This window comes from Pleurodeles waltl, chromosome 5 (genome assembly GCF_031143425.1).
Source record: "Pleurodeles waltl isolate 20211129_DDA chromosome 5, aPleWal1.hap1.20221129, whole genome shotgun sequence".
NCBI classification, from domain to species: Eukaryota; Metazoa; Chordata; class Amphibia; order Caudata; family Salamandridae; genus Pleurodeles; species Pleurodeles waltl.
The window spans coordinates 540607967-540630814 of record NC_090444.1 but is presented as its reverse complement, the minus strand read 5'-3'; positions in this window follow the sequence as shown (position 1 = coordinate 540630814).

The window sequence follows — 22848 nt, the reverse complement described above, 5'->3', positions numbered from 1 at the left end:
TGAGCGGGTGTGGTGGTGGGTGTGCTGGTGATGGTAGTAGTGGCTGTAGAGGTAGTGCATGCAGGTGTGAGTGTAGACGAGACTGGGAGGGAGGAGGGAGACGAGGAGGAGGGGGACACAGTGGAGGCAGTGGATGTTGGTGTGTCTGCATGTGTGTGATGCTTACGTGAGTGCCTGTGGGATGTGTGGTGCTTATGTTTGCCTGAGCTTCCCTTGTGTGTTGACATGTGTGCATGCTGGTCTAGAGGTGTGCTTGGGATAGGCTGGGGTACAGGGGATTGTGTCTGGGTGGAGGAAGTTGGAGGGGGGAGGCTAGACACAATGGCTGCCGTCAGTGCTGAGGCCAGAGTCTGGAAAGCTCCAGGAATGCATTGGTTTGTTGCAACTGCCTTTCTACACCCTGGATGGCATTCAAAATGGTAGACTGCCCAACAGTGAAGGACCTGGGGAGGTCAATGGCCTCCTCACTGAGGGCAGCAGGGGTGACTGGGGCAGGGGCTGAGGTGCCTGGGTCGAAGGTGACGCCCACCCTCCTGGGTGAGCGGGCACGGGGCAAAGGCTGAGGAGCTGCTGGGAGGGCGGTGCTGGAAGGGGGGGGTGGCGGCTGTACCTGTAGATGGGGGGGGACAGTTGTTGCCGCCACCACAAGGGAGCTCCCATCAGAGGACGAGTCCGTGTCACTGGTGTCAGCTCCTGTCCCCGCCGTGGAGCTCCCCTCGCCCTCCGTCCCACTGGTGAAGTCCGATTCCGTAGTGTGGCCATCCATGGCCATATGGGATGCAGCCCCCTCGTGCTCCGGTGCCACTGCTCCTCCGCCTGATGATGCTAATGCACACAAGAACAGGGAGACCACAAAAAGGGGGGGACGACAGAAGAAAGACATGTTGAGTGCATGCATTACCGCTACCGTTGGCGGACACGACAGACACACAAGCCCCCTGCACTACGGCGCACTCTTGGGCTCCACTGTTCAATTCCTGGGAAATGGCCTACTAGGCTATGGACGACATCCGCACACATGGATGACACAGGGGCATCACTAGGTGTACTTGGCACTCTACAGAGGTGCGGTGGGGTGCCACATGGCCTGCCTTACGGAGGGACCTTGCCTACGGAACTTGCCCTGGCCAAGGGAAACCCACAGACCACAGCCCACCTCCCCCACCCAGAAGCCTCCACTGCGCGCAAAATCAGCAGAATGAGAGTGTACTCACCCCCTTGTGGCTGCTGTGATGCCCTCAAGCTCCCATCCAACTCCGGGTACGCCACCGCCAGGATCCTGAACATCAGGGGGGTCATGGTGCAACGGGCACCCCTCCCACGTTGGGAGGCCATCCCCAGCTGAGCCTCCGCCGTCTTCTTGCTCCAGCGGCGAATGTCCTCCCATCGTTTCCAGCAGTGGGTGCTCCGTCTGTGGTAGACCCCCAGGGTCCGGACGTCCTTGGCGATGGCACGCCAAATATATTTTTTCTGGTGGCGCTGACCTACATGATTGGTACAGGGGGAAGAGAAACTTATTACCAACTGCACCGTCACAGTCATTGGCCCCCATCCCTACCCTTGCCATGTGGCACATGCACTCACCGTTGTTTCATGCACGCCGCACTCTCCCCCCTTCCTTCTTACATCCTCACATCTCCACACAGGCATAGCCCATACAGCATGCTCCCAGTGTACTTACCTGTTTGTCTGGAGGACCATAGAATAGCGTGTACTGGGGGAGAACCCCATCTACGAGTTTCTCCAACTCCTCCGATGTGAATGCAGGGGCCCTTTCCCCAGACACTCGAGCCATTGTCTCTTCCAGGCCGAGGTCACAGCAGCACTTGCAGTGTAGGTCCTCTCCTGTCAAAGATCAGGTATCGAGTGATTGAACAGATAGAAAATGGCGATCATGTCAGCGGCGGTGCGTACCGTCACTGCTGGCGTACATCGTCATTGGCTCCTGGGACGCATAGGGTCCAATGTTAACCAATGCAGCATTGTGCCACGGTCTTCGACCGCCTACCACGACGGTGTACAACGCCAGCGCAGTTACCTCACATCCGATTGTCCCACTTTAGAGGTCAGGCAGCTGCCATTTCAGGGGCCCACATGGCTTCATTTTTAACTGCATCACACATACCTAGGCCTAGACTCAACACACATACAGGCCACTTTTTAGATTATGATTGGTGTTCTGTGTAAGCTGTGAGTACGTACCTCTGAGTTGTTTGACTCTGTGCTCGCTGTTGTCTTTCATAGGCACCGTCTGCTGGGACATGTGAGGAGATGGCGGCATCCTCCGGTGTACCGACCGTTGGTGGACCTGTCGACAATGGAGGAAAGACATGTGATCATCACATACAGGCTTGACCGTGCCACAATCCAGGAACTGTGTACCCAGTTGGAGCCAGACCTGATGTCAGCTATCTGCCATCCCACAGGAATCCCCCCTCAAGTGCAGGTGCTGTCAGTGCTCCATTTCCTTGCAAGTGGGTCATTTCAAACAACAGTGGCCATAGCATCAGGGATGTCCCAGCCTATGTTTTCCAACGTGTTGTCCAGAGTGTTGTCTGCCCTGCTGAAACACATGCGGAGCTACATCGTTTTCCCTCAGGTGGAGGATTTGCCTACAGTGAAAGGTGATTTCTATGCCCTGGGACACATCCCCAACATCATAGGTGCCATTGATGGGACACATGTGGCTTTCGTTCCCCCCCCACAGGAGTGAACAGGTGTACAGAAACCGGAAGAGTTATCATCCGATGAATGTACAGATGGTATGTTTGGCAGACCAGTACATCTCCCATGTGAATGCCATGTTCCCTGGCTCAGTGCATGACGCCTACATCCTGCGGAATAGCAGCATCCCTTATGTGATGGGTCAACTCCAGAGGCACCGTGTGTGGCTATTAGGTGAGCACCTGGAAGCAAGACAGTGGGAATAGTTTTCTGGGTCTGGGGATATCCCTACAGGTTAGTGTGTGTCTAACAGTTGTCCCTCGCCATTTGCAGGTGACTCTGGTTACCCCAACCTGTCATGGCTACTGACCCCAGTGAGGAATCCCAGGACAAGGGCAGAGGAACGCTACAATGAGGCCCATGGGCGAACTAGGAGGGTGATCGAGCGGACCTTCGGCCTCCTGAAGGCCAGGTTCAGGTGCCTCCATATGACAGGTGGATCCCTATTCTACTCACCAAAGAAGGTGTGCCAGATCATCGTGGCCTGCTGTATGCTTCACAACTTGGCTTTGCGACGACAGGTGCCTTTTCTGCAGGAAGATGGTCCAGATGGCGGTGTTGTTGCAGCTGTGGAGCCTGTGGACAGTGAAGACGAGGAAGAAGAAGAAGAAGACATGGACTACAGGGACTCAGTGATCCAGCAATATTTCCAGTGAAACACAGGTAAGAATACAAACCTGCCTACTGCATGTACTTAAACACTACTACCTCTCTACTGTCTGTCGTTTTCACCCAGTGTATGGTCACTGAGTTGTCACTTTCCCTTACGATTTCACAGATGTGGGTCCCAATGTGTGGCATCTGCTTTGATTACTCATGGACTACAGCTGTGTGGCATAGGTATGTTGACATTACAAATGAAAGAGCTTTTTGCCACAGTAATTGCTAATAGACTATTCCGAAATCACAGACTGACTCCAGATTGTTTTGTGCTTTAAGGATGTTTATTTAAGTGCTCAATATTGGAGGGGGTAGCTATGGACAGGGGTGATGGTGGAGGAAAGTCCATGGCCGAATCCAGTCTATTAGTCTCACAGGTGCATTGCCCTAATGGGCATAGGAAGTGGAGCTGGGGCAGTTTAAGGATGGACAGGGTGACAAAGTGGGACAGTAGTATGACATTCAGGGTGGTCTCATTTCTTGGCGGGGGTCTTGGCATCGTTCTCTGTCTTTGTCCTGGATCTCAGGGACCGTTTGCAAGGTGGTTCTCCCTCTGCAGGGGGTGGGGTGCTGGTGTGGTGGTCCTGTGGTTGTGCCTCCTGTCCACTAGCACCGGCGGAGGTGGTGGGCAGTTCATCGTCCATGCTAGTGTCAGGGGCCCCTTGTAGTGCCACAGTGTCCCTCCTGGTGTTGAGTACTTCCTTCAGCACCCCTACGATGGTGCCCAGGGTGGAATTGATTGCTCTGAGTTCCTCCCTGAAGCCCGAATACTATTCCTCCTGCAGGCGCTGGGTCTCCTGAAACTTGGCCAGTACCGTTGCCATTGTCTCCTGGGAGTGGTGGTAGGCTCCCATGATGTTGGAGAGGGCCTCGTGGAGAGTGGGTTCCCTGGGCCTGTCCGCCCCCTGTCGCACAGCAGCCCTCCCAGTTCCCCTGTGTTCCTGGGCCTCCGTCCCCTGGACCGTGTGCCCACTACCACTGCCCCCAGGTCCCTGTTGTTGTTGGGGTGGTGGGTTAGCCTGGGTTCCCTGTAGTGGTGGACATACTGCTGATTGACGTGTCCTGGGGACAGAGGTATGGGCCCGCTGGGTGGGTGCTGTGCTGGTGTTTCCAGAGGGGGGAAGGTCGGTGGTGGCCTGTTACTGGGTGAGGGGAACCGACTGTCCAGAGGTCCCCGATGGGCCGGGCTGGTCATCTAGATCCAGTTGGACAGAGCTGCTGTCATCACTGTGGGCCTCTTCAGTTGGTGGTGTGGACATGTGTGGACCCTCCTGTCTGGTGACGTTGGGTAGGGGTCCTGCAGGGGTATAAAAGGATGTTTATTACATCTGTGTGTGCCATGGTGTGCAACAGGTGGGTGACTGTGTACCCCAGTGCTTGCATTTCTGTGTGGGACCTTGTGTGATGATGGTTTAGGGGGGTGTATGGGTATGTGCAGTGGGCATGCTTTGGTGATGGGTGTCCATGTTTTGTTGTTGCATGCAGGGCTTGGTTTGGGATGTGTGGTTTGTGATATTGGGACATTTGTGAGGAGTTGGAGTGATGGGGGTGAGGGTGGGGGTATTTGATGGCATGCAGGTTGGGTGGGGGATGTAATAGTTAAGATTTTACTTACAGAGTCCATTCCTCCACCTACTCCTGCGAGGCCCTCAGGATGCAGAATCGCCAAGACCTGCTCCTCCCATGTTGTTAGTTGTGGGGAGGGGGTGGGGGTCCGCCGCCAGTCCGCTGAACCGCCAGGTGGTGTCTTGAGACCACGGAACGCACCTTCCCCCGTAGGTCGTTCCACCTCTTCCTGATGTCTTCCCGATTTCTTGGGTGCTGTCCCACTGCGTTGACCCTGTCCACTATTCTGCGCCATAGCTCCATCTTCCTTGCAATGTAGGTGTGCTGCACCTGTGATCCAAATAGCTGTGGCTCTACCCGGACGATTTCCTCCACTATGATCCTGAGCTCCTCCTCCAAGAACCTGGGGTGTCTTTGCCGTGCCATGGGGTGGTGTAGGTGATGTGTGGGGTAGTGTGTGGGGTGATAAGTGTGCTGATATGTAGTGGTGTGTAGTGTGAGGTGCGTAGAAGTTATGTGGGTGATGGTGTTGTGTGCCTGTGGATGCTAGTATTGTTGATGGTGGTGTCTCTCTCTGGCCTTCTCTCAGTAATTGTGGTCATAGGGGTTTGTGGGTGATGTGGGTGTGTGTTTTATATTGTATTGGGTGTGTGGGAGTGGTGTGTGTATGTGTATCAGGTGTGTGTATTTCGAATTGTCCAATGTGGTAGTGTTATGTAAGAGTGTGTGTATTTTGAGCGCGGCGGTGTGTACCGCCAATGGAATACCGCGGTTGAAAGACCGCCGCATGGATTCATGGGTCTTGATAGTGTGGGTGTATTTCTGTTGGCGTGACGGTGGAGGATTTGTTTTCACCAGTTTATCACTGACCTTTGGTGTGGCGGACTTGTGTGGGTGTCTGAATTTTGGCGTATTCCGTGCTGTGGGTCATAATAGCTGTGGTGGATTTCCACTGCCGCAGCGGTGTGTTGGTGGTCTTCTGCACGGCGGTAAGCGGCTTTTACTGCCAATGTTGTAATGACCACCTTAATCTCCCACACCACGGGCGATTCTGCCGTTCAAAATCCAGTAGTCTCATTAGAATATTGAGAGCCTACGTGACACCTTTTTATAACTTAGAACATTCTACCCTCCCTGGGAGGAATTTTCTAATAGCTTTATAGCCCTTCCACCTCATGCTACACAGGTTACTAAAGGCCCTCTTGCCTGCAGCTCGGATCTATAACAGAAGTTCAGAGATTTAAAAACTGGTATGGCCCTTGCCCTGCAGACCGCAAGGCTATATTACTTGTTTATCAGTTACTCTTAGTCCACCTTGCCTTCCATAATGATTTGTTGGGAACCCAGCTGCTCAGCAAGCAAAAGCAATAATGTATTTAAAGGAACGTTTTTCTTTAAATTTGAATGGAGCTCTTTTGTGGGTGTGCCTGCTCCAATCACAAGGTTATACTTAGTCATGTAGGTCACCTCTTGATGACCTCATATCTTATTAGCTTTTGTTCAATTATAGTGCATTTTTAGGTTTCACCTGCACAAGTCTTGTACTGTGCTTGCAAAACCACTTATGAATTAAAAAAACCTGCTTAGAGCCTGCCCATTACTTATTGTTGGTTGGCTCCAAGGTCACTCTCTTTTCCTTGCTTCTTATTGGGCAGCGCCTCTTCTTCCTCTTTCATTTCAGTTCTTCTGATCTTCTATGGAGCTTGGATGCAGTGCAGCTTCCTCCCTGTGGCCAGTGTCCTTACATTAGCCACCCACTTGCACAGGTACTTTTTTTGTTATTTTTACACTAGCACTCCATGTGTGCATGTGTTTGCAGGCCCTCTCTGTCCCTTTCAACCTTGTAGCTTGGCCCTATTCATTCAAACTGTTTCCGCTTCCTCGTTGCTTACCCTGCCACTCACCTCTGCCTTGTCAGTGCCTCTCCCGTTCCACTCGATACTGTCCCTTGTTTGGATATCACCCCACCCTTCTTCACACTGTTTGTTGTTTTGATATTTTTCCCTGCCATTGTTCCCCTGACTCAAGCAATTTTCAAGTTAGGTGGGGTATAAAAAAAATTGTAATGTGTCAATCTGTGAAACTGCTCATTATTTCTGCTGTTGAGAGCAGTAATTAACGTTTACAATGTTAAAAAAAAAATCTTGTTTTTTTCCTTTGTTGATTTTTATCTGGCAGGTTTGTGTGCTCCAGTGAGTGGCTAACCTGCCACACCTTGCCACTCACACTTCTGATCACATCTCTGCTGCCCTCTCGTCCACCTGCTCCAAAGGCACCTCGACTCCTCCCCCTTCCGCCCATCAGCATTTGGGTCAATCAGTTCTTTTTGCAATTAGTCCCGATTGTTGCGTCCTGGCATTAGCAAAGTCGAATTGAAGTCATGTTGATATGAAGGGGCAGGTAAGCAAAGCCCCCTCCATCGCTGTATCATTTCTTTGCAGTTGCCTAACAAAGAGCCCTTTATTTTAGGGTATCAGGCGGGCCACTCCATAGGAGACTTTATCAATTAAGTCTGATTGTTATATTTCATGAGAAAGTGAGGGCTGGTGAGGCAACCTCACTTCGATTCACTCCCACCTGTAGTATGCCAGTTTATGTTAGACCTAAAGTGTGAATTGAATTTAGCAAAGCATTCACCCACAAGGATTTCTTGGTGCTCAAAGTCACACATAGAATGTTTACATGTCTCTGGTTATGTAGGTCGGACTCCATTTCCTGCATAGATGTGGTCGACATGGACCAGGAACAAGACTTACCACAGTCTTGGTCCGCTGGTTTTACCCTTCACCCTGTTCATTTTACTGTTGAATGACCTTACTTACTGTGTCGTCTAATAGCCTTGAAAAAGTCACCTGTTGTGAAAACAAAATTAAAAAGTCTTCATCAGAAAGTGTTGTATCAGTTTTTAATACATGTTGTCACATGATAGTGGTTCAAAGTATAGGTCAGGAGTATCAATCTACATATACCTGAAGTGGTCAGTGTGTTGCGACTTTGTGCACTTTTGGGATAATATCTCTTACTACTTATGTCTGAGTCAGAGAAAGATGCAGGCTAAGGAGAGACTTTGTGCTCAGTTACACAGCTAGAGACATATTTTCAAGTCCCCTGTGCTACCGGTGTATCACTTTCTATGACTCTCCAGCGCCCCAGAATGCAGACCCATATCTATGAGGCCACACAAAACAACTTTATGTGACTTTTCATGGCCTCTGCGTTGCCTTACACTGCAACAGGGAGGAGTTTCATGGGTGTTCCCAAGCAAATCCATGGGTTTTGACACATTCCCTGATCTCCAAGGACCTATAAAACTGGGCATGCGTCAAGACTGTCTGCTTCCCCAGGGCAGGCGCAACAAGGAGAAATATTTTAATTTCTCCTTGTCTTTTCCTTTTTCTATGTGTGCTGCATTCTGCAAGAAGAGGAACACACCTCACTGGATTGTTTTTGTGCAGGAAGCTGCCTTTTCCTACAAAAACCAATCCTGCCAACAATGCAGACACCCTTGCACAATTGTACAAGGGTGCCTGCGTTGGTGCTAGGCAGCAAACTGTGTGCCAGTGTAGGGAGAAAGGAAGAGCAATGCACCGTATCGTGTAAATACAGTGCATGTCTGCCCTTTCAATTTGATGTAGCACAGGGCAGGAAAAAGACTTGCGGTTCTGCCATATGACAATTCCTTGAAAATGTACCTTCCTAGTGTTTTGACAAATTGATCAAAGTTGAGAGAACCAGGGGGGGGGGGGGGTCATCAAAATGTGGGATTTTAATTCCCAGCATTGTATTTGGCATCTTCACATCGTATGACAGGACTCCATTTTTGGGGCATGGAGAGTCAAACTGCCTATTTCAAGAGCATCATAAACCATAAAACTTCAAGCCGATAATGAATAACTGGAGAGTAATTTGATACTAGTTTATAAATACCCAGGCTCAATCCAATAGAGTGTGTGTTTTTTTTTCTCAACAATAAATTAGGCAGACAGTTATTTTAGTTTAGCCAGTTCTCTTTCATCCAAGTTCATGCACTGGTTACAGAACTGCCTAATACCGATTATTAGCCTGTTTCCTGTGCTTATCAAAATGCCTAATGTAGCACAATCTCACATGCAAATAGTGTCTTTTATTTTTACATCTTTCCATCCTCAGATTGCATCCTGTCTTAAAAAGCCTCCTTTATGTTCCGAAAACCATGCATGAAGACCTAAGTCACACAACTGTTGCCTCTCCTCGCATAGGTGAAGCCTATTGGCTTTGCCAGTGATTGTTATTACAGTTTTGACCTGCTCTCAACTTGTAACAAGCATCACTTTTGGAACAGCATATTCAAATATGAAATATGTCAAAAAGAACACCAATTGAGATAGTTTTCATGGGATACAATGCAGTGTGGTGCTTTAGTGCCCATAGGCTGCAATGCCATCAAGTAGTTTAACTTCCTTCTATTGTAGTAAAATGTGGAGAATTAGTGTCACTACAATGCAGTACTGTATGGCTGGTTAATGGCCCAGCATGTAACACAGTAGTGGGGCACTGTTTCTGGAGTGCATTGCTTTGTTCTGGAGTGCATTGCTTAGTACTCCTGTGAAGCGCAGCATCTTATAGACCCTAGAACGAAGTACAATGGGATGTTGCTTCTGGGTTACAGTGCATTGTGGTGGGATTATGTCCCTAGGGTTCAATTAAATGCAATGGATTAGCTAATTAAATTGCAGTTTGGTAGTTGTTAGACTTGGCATCCTTGGTGTGGTCTCCCCTAACTTTTTGCCTCTGCTTCCCAAGTTGTTGATGTGTGCTGGACTCTGTTTTTGTTGTTTTTGATACTCTGGGCACTTTACCACTGCTAACCAGTGCTAAAGTGCAAGTGTTCCTATGTAAAACAGATGTGTAATTGGCTTATCCATGATAGGCATATTTGATTTAAATGTAAGTCCCTAGTAAAGTGCACTAGAGGTGCCCAGGGCCTGTAAATCAAATGCTACTAGTGGGCCTGCAGCACTGGTTCTGCCACTCACATTAGTAGCCCTGTAATCATGGCTCAGACCTGCCACTGCAGTGTCTGTGTGTGCAGTTCTAAACTGCCAATTCGACCTGGCAAGTGTGCCCACTTGCCAGGCCTAAACCTTCCCTTTTTATGCATGTAAGGCACCCCTAAGGTACACCCTAGGTAGCCCATGCACAGGGTGCAGTGTATGTGAAAGGTGGGACATGAGCTGATGTGTGTTACCTGTCCTAACAGTGAAATACTGCTAAATTCCGTCTTCACTGTTGCAAGGCGTATCTCTCTCATAGGTTAACATTGGGAGCTGCCTTTAAATATTATTAAAGTGCAGATTCCCTTTGAGAGCATGTAGAAATAGCGAGATTGGGGTCTCTGAACTCACAATTTAAAAATACATCTTTCAGTGAAGTTAGTTTTTAGATTGTAAGTTTGAAAATGCCACTTCTAGAAAGTAGGCATTTATTTTTTTGCTTAAACCATTCTGTGACTCTGTCTCTTTGTGGATTGCCTGTCTAGGTCAGTTTGACAGTTGGGCTGTTTGTGAATCCCCTCTAGACAGTGAGACAAGGGGAGCTGGGGTGTAGGCTGTATATCCTAATGAGCCATCTGTGCTAGAGTGAGGGAGGAGTGGTCACTTACACCTGACTGGGCTGTGCCTGCCCTCTCACAGTGTAGTCTTCAACCCCCTGGGCTGTGCCTGGCATCTGGCCTGGGTAAGGCAGGATCTTGTGAAGAACAGATACTTTCCTTTGAAGTAGGCCTACTTCAAAGGCAGAAAGGGTTATCTGTATTGGACCCAAAACCTCTAAAAATTATATCACTTCTGGAACCAAGAGGAACCTCTGTAAAGGAGAAGAGCTGAAGAGCTGAGGAGAAGTGCTGCCCCTGCCTGTTACTGTGCTTTGTTGGGCTATTCTGCAGTTGCTGCATCTGCCTGTGAAAGGGGACAAAGACTGGACTTTGTTGTGCATTCCTGCTTGAGAAGAATCTCCAAGGTCCTGAACTGAGCTTGCCTCCTGGTTTGAAGTCTCCGGGCCATCAAAGACTTCCTCAGCCAGCACCTGGACTCTCTGCTGAGACTCCTGCCCTGCCAAGTGGTGCCCTATCCAGTCCTAGGGCCCTTGAAAGGTGAATTTGGCAGAACCAGAGCTGAAATCCACGAACAGAATGCTGTGCTGGCAACTTTTCGACGCACCACGGCTGATAATTGACGTGCCACCTGCTTTGCGACTGAAATCGATGCTCCACCTGCATCGCGGTTGGGAGATCGATGCATCACAGCTGCAGAAATGATGCAACACCCACTTGCAGCTGCTGATAACGACCCAAACCGCACGCAGCACACCATGTGACCGGATTTTTCACACATGACCCCTGGGCATCAAAGTCATTGTGAACCGACGTGGATTTGAGGTACCCTGCCTGGCTACTGAATACACGTCTAGGTCAGACTGACACTTGAACTGTTTGTGAATTCCCTCTAGACAGTGACACAAAGGGAGCTGGGTGTGTCCTGCGTTTCCTGATGAGTCTTCCTGAGCTAGAGTGAGAGGGAGGGGCTGACACCTGCACTTGAAAGGGCTGTGCCTGTACTTTCTCACAATACAGTCTCTAACCCCCTAGTGTGTGTCTGGAGTAGAGCAAGGAAGAGGCAGGGTCTTGTGCACTGCAAAGGCTTTCCTTTGAAATTTGCCTACTGCAAAGGCAGAAATGAATATAAGTATTGGACTGCTGACCCCACAACTTTAGATTACTTCAAGAGGAACCTCTGCCAAGGAGAAGAGCTTGATGCCTGAGGAGGACCTTCCACTCTGCCTGTTGCTTTGCTGCTGTTGCTTCTGAAATAAAAGGGAAAGGACTTGACTTTGCTTTCTGAAATTCTGCTTGTGATGTTTCTCCAAAGACTTGGACTGAGCTTGCCCCCTGTTCTGAGGTCTCAGGGCCATCAAAGACTTCATCTTCCAGCAACTTGGCTCTCTTGCTGAGACCCCTACCCGGCCAAGTGGTGCCACATCCAGTCCCTGGACCCTTGAAAGGAGAAGGTGGTGACCCAAGGTGAAAGTCAACGCAACGCCTGCACCGCGGCTCAAACATTGGTGTGTCTCCGGTGAAAACAACACATCATCACTTAAGCGCAGATTCATTGCTGTCATGTGTCGAAATTTTTTACGCATCCTCCCTGGGCTTCAAATCTTCAACATCACCGCACGGACCCAAGGTGGCCTGCCCGGAAATCAACGCATCCCTTCTCTGCGAGGAAGGAATTGATACATCACTTACCCAGTGGGTAAAAAATCGACGCAAGGCCTCACTTGCGAGTAAGAAATCAACACATTGCTTGCTTTTCTGATGCGCGCCCACCCCTTATTTTTGATGCATACCAGGTACTTTGTGCACCATTGATTCTAATGGATTAAGCCTCTTTTTACTTTCAAATTTTATATCTTTACTTGTGTATGTTTGAGTTTTATCATTTTGGTCTTGATTGATTTAGATAAAAATTGGGTGTTTGTGTTGAATCCTTTTGTGGTATTTTCACTGTGTTACTGTATGTGTTTGTAAAAATACTTTACACATTGCCTCTTGGATAAGCCTGGCTCCTTGTGCCAAGCTACCAAAGGGGTGAGGAGGGTTTATCTTAGGTGTGTGACTCCCTTATCCTGACAAGAGTGAGGGTCCCTACTTGGGCAGGGTGTAAACTGACTGCCAACTAGAGACCTCTTTTCTAACAATGGTGATCATCGGTGAGGATAGAACTTGGTGTACAGTAATGTTTTATTGCAGATCATTACACAACCACATACTGTTTTTCTCTTGGATTTTTGCTTTTCCTTTTTTGTCCTTTTTTGGATCTCTTTGTCTTTTTGTAACTTTGCACCTTTGTTGAGCCTTATCCACAAACAGTTCTCAGTCTGGGGAGCCATCAGCAGTTGCTCCAAATGTTGTGTTTGAGCTGGAGAAGTTGGAAGATTACACAGTAGCCCAGTTGAAGCAGTTTTGCAAGGAGTTCAAGTGTCCAATCAAAAGCTCCACCAAGATGGAGGAACTGCAAAAGGTGTTGAGGGCCTGGTTGCAGCAAAAGAGGCTGAGGAGCACACAGCAGAGGAGAATGTTACTGTGGATGCTGAGGTGCAGAACATACATTATGATTTGATGGATAACCATGTCCTGCCTAGGGGGAGGGCCTCCAGGGCAGTCATCAGTGTTTCTTCTAAGGGTTTGCCCACAGAGGAACTAAGGGAAACAAAAGCAGAGATAAGGCATTATTTTGAGCTTGAGAAGCTCAAGCTGGAACTGGCCAAAACAGATAGAGAAACAAAAGCAAAGAAAATGGCACTAGCCTTGAAAGAAAGAATAATGTTGTTAGTCCATGAGCTAAGTTTAAAGGAGTTGACATAAAAGTCTGGTTCATTACAGATGGTGGCACCATTTCTTCAGTGCAGTCTGAGAAGAGAATGCACCTTCCCAAGAATGTAGGGAAAGAATACACTAAAGAGGATGACATCCACAGGTGGTTTCAGGCCTATGAGGCAGCTCTCCACATGCAGGGGATCCCTGAGAGAGGTTGGAGCGGGCCTGTGGAACTACTTCACAGCAGAGGTGAGGTACACCTTGTTAGCACTAGGGACAGCTAGTGAGCTCACCTACTCTAACGTGAAGGATGCCCTCATCACTAGGTATGGCCTGACACCTGAAATGTATAGGAAGAAGTTCAGAGAGAGTAGGGAACTTGATTCCCAGATCTGTCTTGAGTGTGTGGACTCATTTTGCAGAGCAATGGATGGTTGGGTGAAAGGCAGCGAGGTAACAAATTACAGGGGCTGTACAATTTGTTTGTTTAGAAGCACTTGTCTAGACTGTGTTTTCAAGAGCTGTACCCGCATTTGATTAACAGCAGGCTTACTGAACTTGGGAAGCTTGCACAGGAAGCAGACCATTGAATGACTACCAGGGTCCACAAGAAGTTGTATGTGGGAGACTCAGCCAAGGGTGGGCTGGGTCCACAACAGAAGAAGGCGGTGGGGACAAGGATAAAAGTAAGGAGTACTCTAAAGGCCCCAAACTAGATTCAAGGGTAAAGATTCCCAGCACCTTGTTGAGAAGAAGAGTTGGTTACCTTTAGGAAAGCCTGCAGGGAAGGGACCCACCAAGTACTTTGCCTGTAGTCAGGAAGGGCACATCAGAGGGAGTCCCAAGTGTCCTAAGCTGGCACAGCCTCCCACCGGAGCCCAATCATTTGGGGTGGCCAGTGTAGTGCTTGGGGAAGAGTTAGCGCCAATTAATAGTGGTGAGCCACCTGAGTTAACCCTAGTCTCCTTGGGTGAGGGTGAGGCAGTTCAGGGAAATCTAATGCCTGATGATACACAGAAGTACATGCAGTGGGAGACTATCAATGGTAGGTGGGTGAAGACTCTGAGAGACACAGGGGCCAGTATGACTACAGTCTGCTGTCGTCTGGTGTCTGAGGAGAAGGTAGTCCCAAATGTGGTCCAGCAGGTTGTCACAGTAGACAACAGTGAGCGCCAATGCTTGGTAGCTCAGGTTCCCTTTGAATAGGGGGTTCTCAGGTGCCAGTGGACTGTCTGCTAGGGAACGATCTGGAGCATACTGCCTGGAAGGAGGTGGATCTCAGGTCACATTTGTAACTGCTGGGATTGCAAGAGTGGGCGAGAATGACCACACTGTCCATGGCTGCCAAAAAGGGTGATCTGAAGGACCTGGAGCTTGAAGCAGTGGTCCAGGTGACTGCCAGGAAAGGAATAAGCCAGGAGCATGGGAAACCCACTCCTGAGATTCCCATGTTCTGGGAAGAGGCTGATCCTGCGGGGGACACCCTGGCACCTACAGGGGAAGCAGTAGTTGAAATGGGGACCTGCCTGAACTGACCCATTGGCAGTAGGAAGGAGTGCCCACTATGGAGGAGTTCTGCACAGCACAGAAAGCATGCCCCACCCTTAAGGGCCTTTGGAAACAGACCGAGTCCCAGGCAGCTAGTGACACCTCTGGATCTCACCTGAATTACAGGGAGAATTATCTCCTGTATAGTGACCTTAAGGTTGCTGAACCTGGGGCATCCTGTGTGCTGGTGATACCCCAGTGTTTCAGAGCCTTCCTACTTGGTCTGGCTCATGATGTGCCACTGGCAGGCCATTTGGGGCAGGGAAAGACCTTTGACAGGCTTTTCACCCACTTTTATTGGCTTCAAATGAGAAAGACCTCAGATGCTTTCTGCAGGACTTGTGAGAGCTGCCAGGCGAGTGGGAAATCTGGGAAGAGGTGCAAGTGTCCTCTTCAACCCTTTCCTGTTGTGAGCACCCCTTTTGAGCAGGTGGGCATTGACATTTTGTGGGGCCTCTGGACTCCAAGACAGCTATGGGCAACAGGTTTATCCTGATCTAGGTGGACTATGCCACCCAGTACCAGAAGCAATCCCCTGAGACAGTGACCACACCCACAATGCCCAGGGCACTGATGGGGATCTTTACCCATGAGGGTTTCCCCAAGGAAGTGGTATCTGACGGGGTACCAGTTTCATGTCGCTGTGCATGAATGGCATGTAGAAGGTGTGTGGTGTACCATACAAGTTCACCATGCATTGCCACCCCCAAAGCAATGGGTTGGTTGAGAGATTCAACCGTACCCTGAAGGGCATTATTATGGGTCTCTCTGAACCCATGAGGTGTAAGTGGGATGTCTTGTTACCATTCCTGTTGTTTGCGTACAGGGAGGTACCACAGAAGGGTGTTGCCTTCAACCTTTTTGAGCTTCTGTATGGGTACCCTGTGATAGGGCCTTTCAGTTTGGTGAAGGAGAGCTAGGAGCAGGCTCCCAAGAAGCCACCCTAAGATGTATTCAGTTACATGCTGGCCTTCAGGAACCAGATAGCCCGCTTCCGGAAGCTTACGTAGGAGAATCTGGAAGTTAGCAAGGAAGACATGAAACACTGGTATAACCAGAAAACCACCCTGGTTGAGTTTCAGCCTGGTCAGAAAGTGTGGGTGATGGCCCCAGTAGAGCCCTGTGCTCTCCAAGACTGTTGGTCTGGGCTATTTGAGGTGAAGGAGTGCAAAAGTGATGTTACCTACCTGGTAGACATGCAGACTCCTAGAAACCCTGTGAGAGTGTTACACGTAAACTGCATCAAACCACACTTTGAGGGGTCTAAGTTGATCATGCTGTTAGTCACAGATGATCGGGTGGAAGAGGAGAGTGGCCTCCTGTGCTTCGAAGAGCAGGATGAGTCAGTAGAGGGTATGAACTCCCCTACTCTGACCCTAGAACAGCAAAGGGATTTTCACCAGTTACTGGGTAACTTTGCCTCACTGTTTTCACTCACCCTTGGGGTCACCCATTGTTTCACTCATGATATTGACACTGAGGTCAGTCTACCTGTCAAGCTCAATTCTTACATGGTGACTGACAGAGTGAGAGACAGCATTAAAGAGGAGGTCTCTAAGATGCTGGAGTTAGGGGTGATTGAGCACTCCAACAGCCCTTGGTCCAGTCCTGTGCTTCTGCTCCCCAAGACTGCTCCGCCTGGTGTCACACCTGAATGTAGGTTCTTTGTTGACTACCCAGGGCTCAATGCCATCACCAGGACTGATGCACACCCCATCCCCCGAGCTGATGTGCTAATTGACCTGTTGGGAGCTGCCAAGTTCCTCATCACGTTGGATCTGATGTCTGGTTACTGGCAGATTGCCTTAACTGAGGAGGCCAAAGAGAGGTCGGAGTTCTCAACACCAAAACGGCACTAACAGTTCTTTGACATGCCCTTTGGGTTGAAGAACACTTGGATGACATTGCTGTCTTCAGCTCCAGCTGGGAGGGCCACTTGCACCACCTCCAGGAAGTGTTGAAGGACCTGCAGGGTGCAGGTCTCACTATTAAAGCCAATAAGTGCCCAACAGGGCAGGGGTCTGTGCTGTACTTGGGACACCAGGTAGGGAGCAGCCAGGGAGGACCCCTACAGGCAAAAATTGACACCATTCTGGCTTCAACACCAGACCCAGTCTGAGGTGAGGGCCTTCTTAGGACTCACCGGTTACTAAAGGAGATTTGTCAAGGTGTATGGCACCATTTGACAGAGCTGACTTTCAAGAAGCAGCCACATCAGGTGATCTGGACAGAGGTGTGCTAGACTGCTTTTGACACCCTGAAGGAGGCCATGTGCACAGCACCCATGCTCAAGGCTCCTGACTTTTCTGAGGAGTTTGTGGTGCAGACAGATGCTTCAGAGCATGGTGTGGGAGCTGTGCTCTCACAGCTGAATGAAAAGGTCCTCGATCAACCTGTAGCCTTTATCAGTAAGGTTACTTCTCAGGGACCAAAAGTGGAGCGCAATAGAAAGGGAAGCTTTTGCTGTAGTCTAGGCACGGAAGAAGATAAGACCCTACTTGTTTGGGGCTTACTTCTGGATTCAGACAGAACACAGGCCCCTCAGATGGCTAATGCAGATGAGGGGAGAACATCCTAAATCGTTGAGATGGCCCATCTCCCTACAGGGAATGGACTTTATGGTGGAACACCGCCTTGGGACAGACCACACCAAAGCTCATGATCCTTCCAGGTTTTTCACCTTAGTGATGAGAACTCCCAAGGGTTTGGGTAGTTCTTTCCACTTTCAGCTGGAGGGGACACGAGTTAGACTTGGCAGCTTTTGGCGCTGTTTCCCTGTACTTTTTGTTTCTGACCTCCTGTTTTTGGATCCTGATCTATAATTAGTTTTTGCTGGTTTTGATACTCTGGGCACTTTACTACTGCTAACCAGTGCTAAAGCTCTCTGACTAAATGATAGTGAAAATTGGTTTATCCATGACTGGCATATTTGAACTACTAGTAAGTCCCTAGTAGACTGCACTAGAGGTGTCCAGAGTCTGTAAATCAAATGCTACCACTGGGTCTGCATATATTCATATACTTCACCATTCACAGGCACACATACACCCAGGATATACATTCAACATGCATGGATTGCACAGTAGTACATTATCCCTGTCTTTTACACTTCCCAGGCACACACACCTAGCACAGACAGATCAATCATGCACTGTGCAGCACTCTACATCAATTTTATGTAGCCCAAGAGGGGAGGTAAGCACACAAGGGCATACATTTCACTGAGCGAGGTCTCACTCCAGTGATGCAAGTTAAAAAGGACATGTTCACTTTTACTGATCACTACGAAGTATGCTGCCACCACCACGTGTGTACTGTCTAACTCCTGTTAAAGGAAGTAGCCTTTCACCACTATGAGACTAGCAAATTAGGCACCCCTCTCAGTCTAACAAGACAACAGTCTGCATGATAGGCCTGTATCATGGTGCACACCCATGATCCGTGTTTGGCTATGAGAAAAAAAATCAGCATTAGGGATCCTGACATCAGTACATTTGGGGTGCCTGTTCCTTACAATGCAGAGGACTATTTAATTCCAACACCTGTGCAGACAAAGACTTTTTAAGAAGCATGGGTGGACATTTACAAAAATGTCCAAGCACATTCAAAGAAGATCCTGTGTTAATTTGTAATGCATGGGTAGGAACTCCCTTGTCCTGCTTGGTGACTCCATAGCTTAGTAACAATTGGACTCCACTATGAGCAAGAAATAGTTCTTCTGCCACCTGCCAGACTGTGTGCTACATACAGTCTGAGGGCAAAAGCATGTGCTGCTAAGGCAGGCAGAGAGGCGGGCGTTGCTTTTCTGACCACCTCATGTGGAAGGAAATAAAATACCATAAAATGGCAGACATTCTAGTTGTTAGTGGGCAGTGGGCTTTTATGGCCATTCACGGAACATTCATGATTTTGAAGAACATATGTATCTCTTCTTAGAAAGCTGGTAAAGGGCACGTCTCCAGCCTGCCTGTCTCTTAATTTCTTATTCAGGACATTTTCTGAGTTCATGTTGGCTGGTGTCTCCCTGTTTTTGCAACCTGAACCTGCAGTCGTGCTCCAACTCAAGCTTTTGTTGATCTCTGAATAAACATTTTCCCAAACGTCCTTAGGTTAAGAGTAGGCCAGCAGATGAAATCTTATTGCCATCATAACATAAAAAAGTTGATTTTCTATTCGGTCCGTCTCTCATCTAGAGTGAATGTGAGCCCATTTCGCATGTGGTGTCATAGGTTCAAAGTCATATTGGGCAACATTTGGATACAGTCTTCCACAAAAGGTTTAAAGCAGAATGCCGCTGACCATGTATTACAAACAATGTAGTGGCCAATCACATTCTAAAACATAAGATGGTCACATTATTTTCCAAATGTGTGCATGGTAGTAAGAAAGCACTACTATTGACGAAGTCTAAATCCATTGTATACTGTAGAGTCCCAGAAACAAAACGATTGGCTGAGAGATAGCACATAGTAGTGGCAACCCCATGGAACCTGCATTCCTTTTTTGTTGTGTTTTATGTGTACTCTCCCGTTCAGGATAGTATTTTGATCATAAAAAGAGATAATGAGGAAAGAGACTATGGGTGTCGTTTGCTAAAGTTTTGCACGGGCGCACTTATGACGCAAAGTGATGGAAAGCTTTGTGTCAGTATACTTAACATTATAAAAGCTTGAGGTGCAAGGCAAAACTGCACTGTGCCACACTATGCCCGCACAACTGTTCGTAAATAACCCTCTTTGCCTCTTCTGAAGTAGGATGTGAGTTTAAAGGTTATTATTTGATGATAAATGTATCAACTAAATTAGTCCATGTCGGCCTTTGCATCTCTTCGCAGTCCTTGCAGAAGGATATTAGCCCATGTGGCTTTGCATAGCTTAGTAGCAGATAAAACGTTCCTGATGACTGCTACTACTTTTCAAAAAGGGAGATAGAGGTGACCCCAAATGCTATCGGCCAATCTCACTCTTAGACACCTCCATCAAATTGTTGGGGAGAGTACTCCTAGAAAGATTAGAATTATGGGCAACCAAAAACCATATACTCACAGAGGCCCAATTGGGATTCAGGCCTGGGGTTGGTACTTTGGAACAATGCATAAATCTTAACCTAATAATAAGTAAATATACAACAGCGAGGAAGGGTCATATGTTCCTCTGCTTCGCTGATCTTAGCAGTGCTTTCGATTTGGTGAACCATGTTAAGCTGTGGAAAGTTTTGACAGACATGGGTGCACCCTTAGATATAATAAGTTTCTTGGCACAATTATATAATCACTTAACAGCACGCGTGAGATATGGAAGAAATGGTGAGTGTACCCCAGGTTTTAGGATAGGGAGAGGAATACGTCAAGGCTGTGTCTTGGCACCTCTTCTATTCTCCCTTTACATAAATGGAGTAGATGCACATTTAAAAAATATGAAAATCGATACCCCTAAAATAGGAGAATGCTCTATCCCAGTTCTTTTATATGCAGATGATGCTGTATTGCTGTCACGAACAGCAAATGGGCTGCAGAGGCTAATTGAGGGGTTTGTGGAATTTATGGAGGAAAGAGATATGTTGTTGAATCTGAGTAAAACCGTTGTAATGACCTGCGGGCAGGGAAAAGTCAGGAAGAAAGCTTTTTTTATCAAAGGTCACAAATGCGAGGAGGTGAATGGATTTACATACCTGGGTATACAATTTTCTAATATGGGACATTGGAAACAACATCTAGAAATCATTAAGATGAAGTATGTCAGGAAAACTGAGGCTGTTTTTAGATTTTCAAAAAAAATTGGCAATAAACCCCTTAGGGAAATGCTGCAAATCTACAAAAGTAAATCAATTAACAGCATTACGTATGGTTCTGCCCTTTGGGGTTCGATGCCCGAGATCCGCTCATTACAAGTGCTAGAGAATACATTTTTTTGCAGACTATTGGCGGTGCCAAATACTACTTCCACATTTATGGTACATAAGGAGTTAGGTTGCCCTTACGTGGAAGATCTAATATATACCAACGCGTTGTTGGCCTGGCATGGTATTTGGTCTAAAGAAGGGACGCTTTTTACCCAAAAGATTATTAAAGATTGCCTTACACTAGAATACTGGGACAGAATTCCGTGGTTCATGCACTTAAAAGATTTGTTGAAAGGTATAAATCTAGTTCCAAATTTGGACAACCCAGGTATTATCCTTCAATTTAGCAAGAAAGAACTGAAAGATCAACTTATAGCATGGAGGGCCGGTGAAAGAGAAAATAGGAGACGTAGGAAGACAACAGTAGCATTTTATATGACTGAAAATAATGAGCTAATGCCAAATTATTTGATGAAAGTAGCAAACATTCAGGATAGATTTTATCTGACTCGAATGCGCTTTAGAACGCTACACTTTTTAGTAGCTTTCCCAAAGATGAGGATTTGGACTAAAAGTTTACCTAAGTGTCCCTGTGTGGGACAGTTTGCACAATCCACAATGCACTTTATTATATCTTGTAAATTTTATCATGATGCTAGGAAGCAATTTTTAAAACCTTTATTTATTACAAATAAATTATTTTATTGTAGAGATGCTTTTAATTATTTATGTAATTTGGATACCAATGAGAAATGTGATGCAGTGATAAAATTTATTTTAAATGCCATTGAATTAAGAAAAAAGCTGTCATATTTAGAAAATCTTCAGTATGAGAATGAATAGTTCCATAATCTGTAGTAGTAAGGGTTTTTATTTATCTATTTATCTATTAGTAATGTTTTACTATTATTCTAAAGAGATTGTTTTTATCTTTTGTGAAGTAAAATCTGAATAAAGATTGATTTGATTTGACTGCTACTACTCAAACGGGTTCCAATCACAAGTTCATGAAAAAGCACTGACTACAAAAATAAGCAGTCTTTCCCTCAACTGGGCAGAGGCTTTATTAGACCTGGCATCCTTGGAGTGGTCTTCCCTGTATTTTTTGTCTCTGCTTTCCATGTATGTGTATTTGTCTTTTCCATGATTGGCATGTTTGATTTACTAGTAAGAGGAAGGAGGAGCGGAGCACAAGCCGCCACAGAGAAGCACCCAAGATCTGTCGAGAGCACAAGCCGCCTGGTGTCCACCAGTGAAGCGGTACAAAATGAAAGTTTGACCAAATTTGGTTCTAGATTTTATTATGACTTACAATAGCAATATTTTTACCTTGAATTCAGTGTCTAAGTAGCCTATTCGTCCCGTTGTAGAAAACAGATGGCAAAGGTCAGGTGGCAGATTTTTGGGGGATACTACAGAACATAAAAATAAGAAATATGTACATTCTGGTTGAAATTGTACTTTTAAGTATTGCCTATTGCTGAACACAAAAAATATCTCTCTCACAACGGGCATTTTGTCTGCAACGGTGATAAGGAAAACATTGCTCTGAAGAACTCTCTAACCATGCCTTGCCCCGTCTCTGTAACACTTCCCCGGCTAGACATTGACATCTGATGCCCATGAGTAAGAGAAAGTTACCGCCAATACAGCTTTGCTCTCTGCTCAATCTTTTTACTCACTGCCCGGAAAACACATACTCGTACATATGGTAACAAATAATTTTCAGTTGCAGTGGCGACCAGGACCTGGAATTATTTGCGTTTTTCCCTTCATTTGGAATTAAATCCTTCCCAATTTAGAAAAATACTGGAATCGTATTTATTTTGAGGCATTCATGCATCATATTTGAATATATAGGCTAGTCTGTTTTCCAATGCCATGGTGCTTCAGCGAATGTGCTTTTGATAAATACCAATCCATAGTTCACAGTCTGCAGTGAAAGGTAGAGAAAGAAGTTGAAAGGTAGAAAGAGAGAAGAGGAGTAGAGACAAGCCAGATTAATTAATGGGGCGAAGATGAGGTAGAAAAAGAGATCAGGCTGAAATATAGAGAGAGAGGAGATAGTGAGGTAGAGATAGTTGTGAGGTATAGAGAAAGGGGTGATATGAGGTGGAGAGGGTGAATTGAAACTGAGAATAAGATTCAGAGAGAGA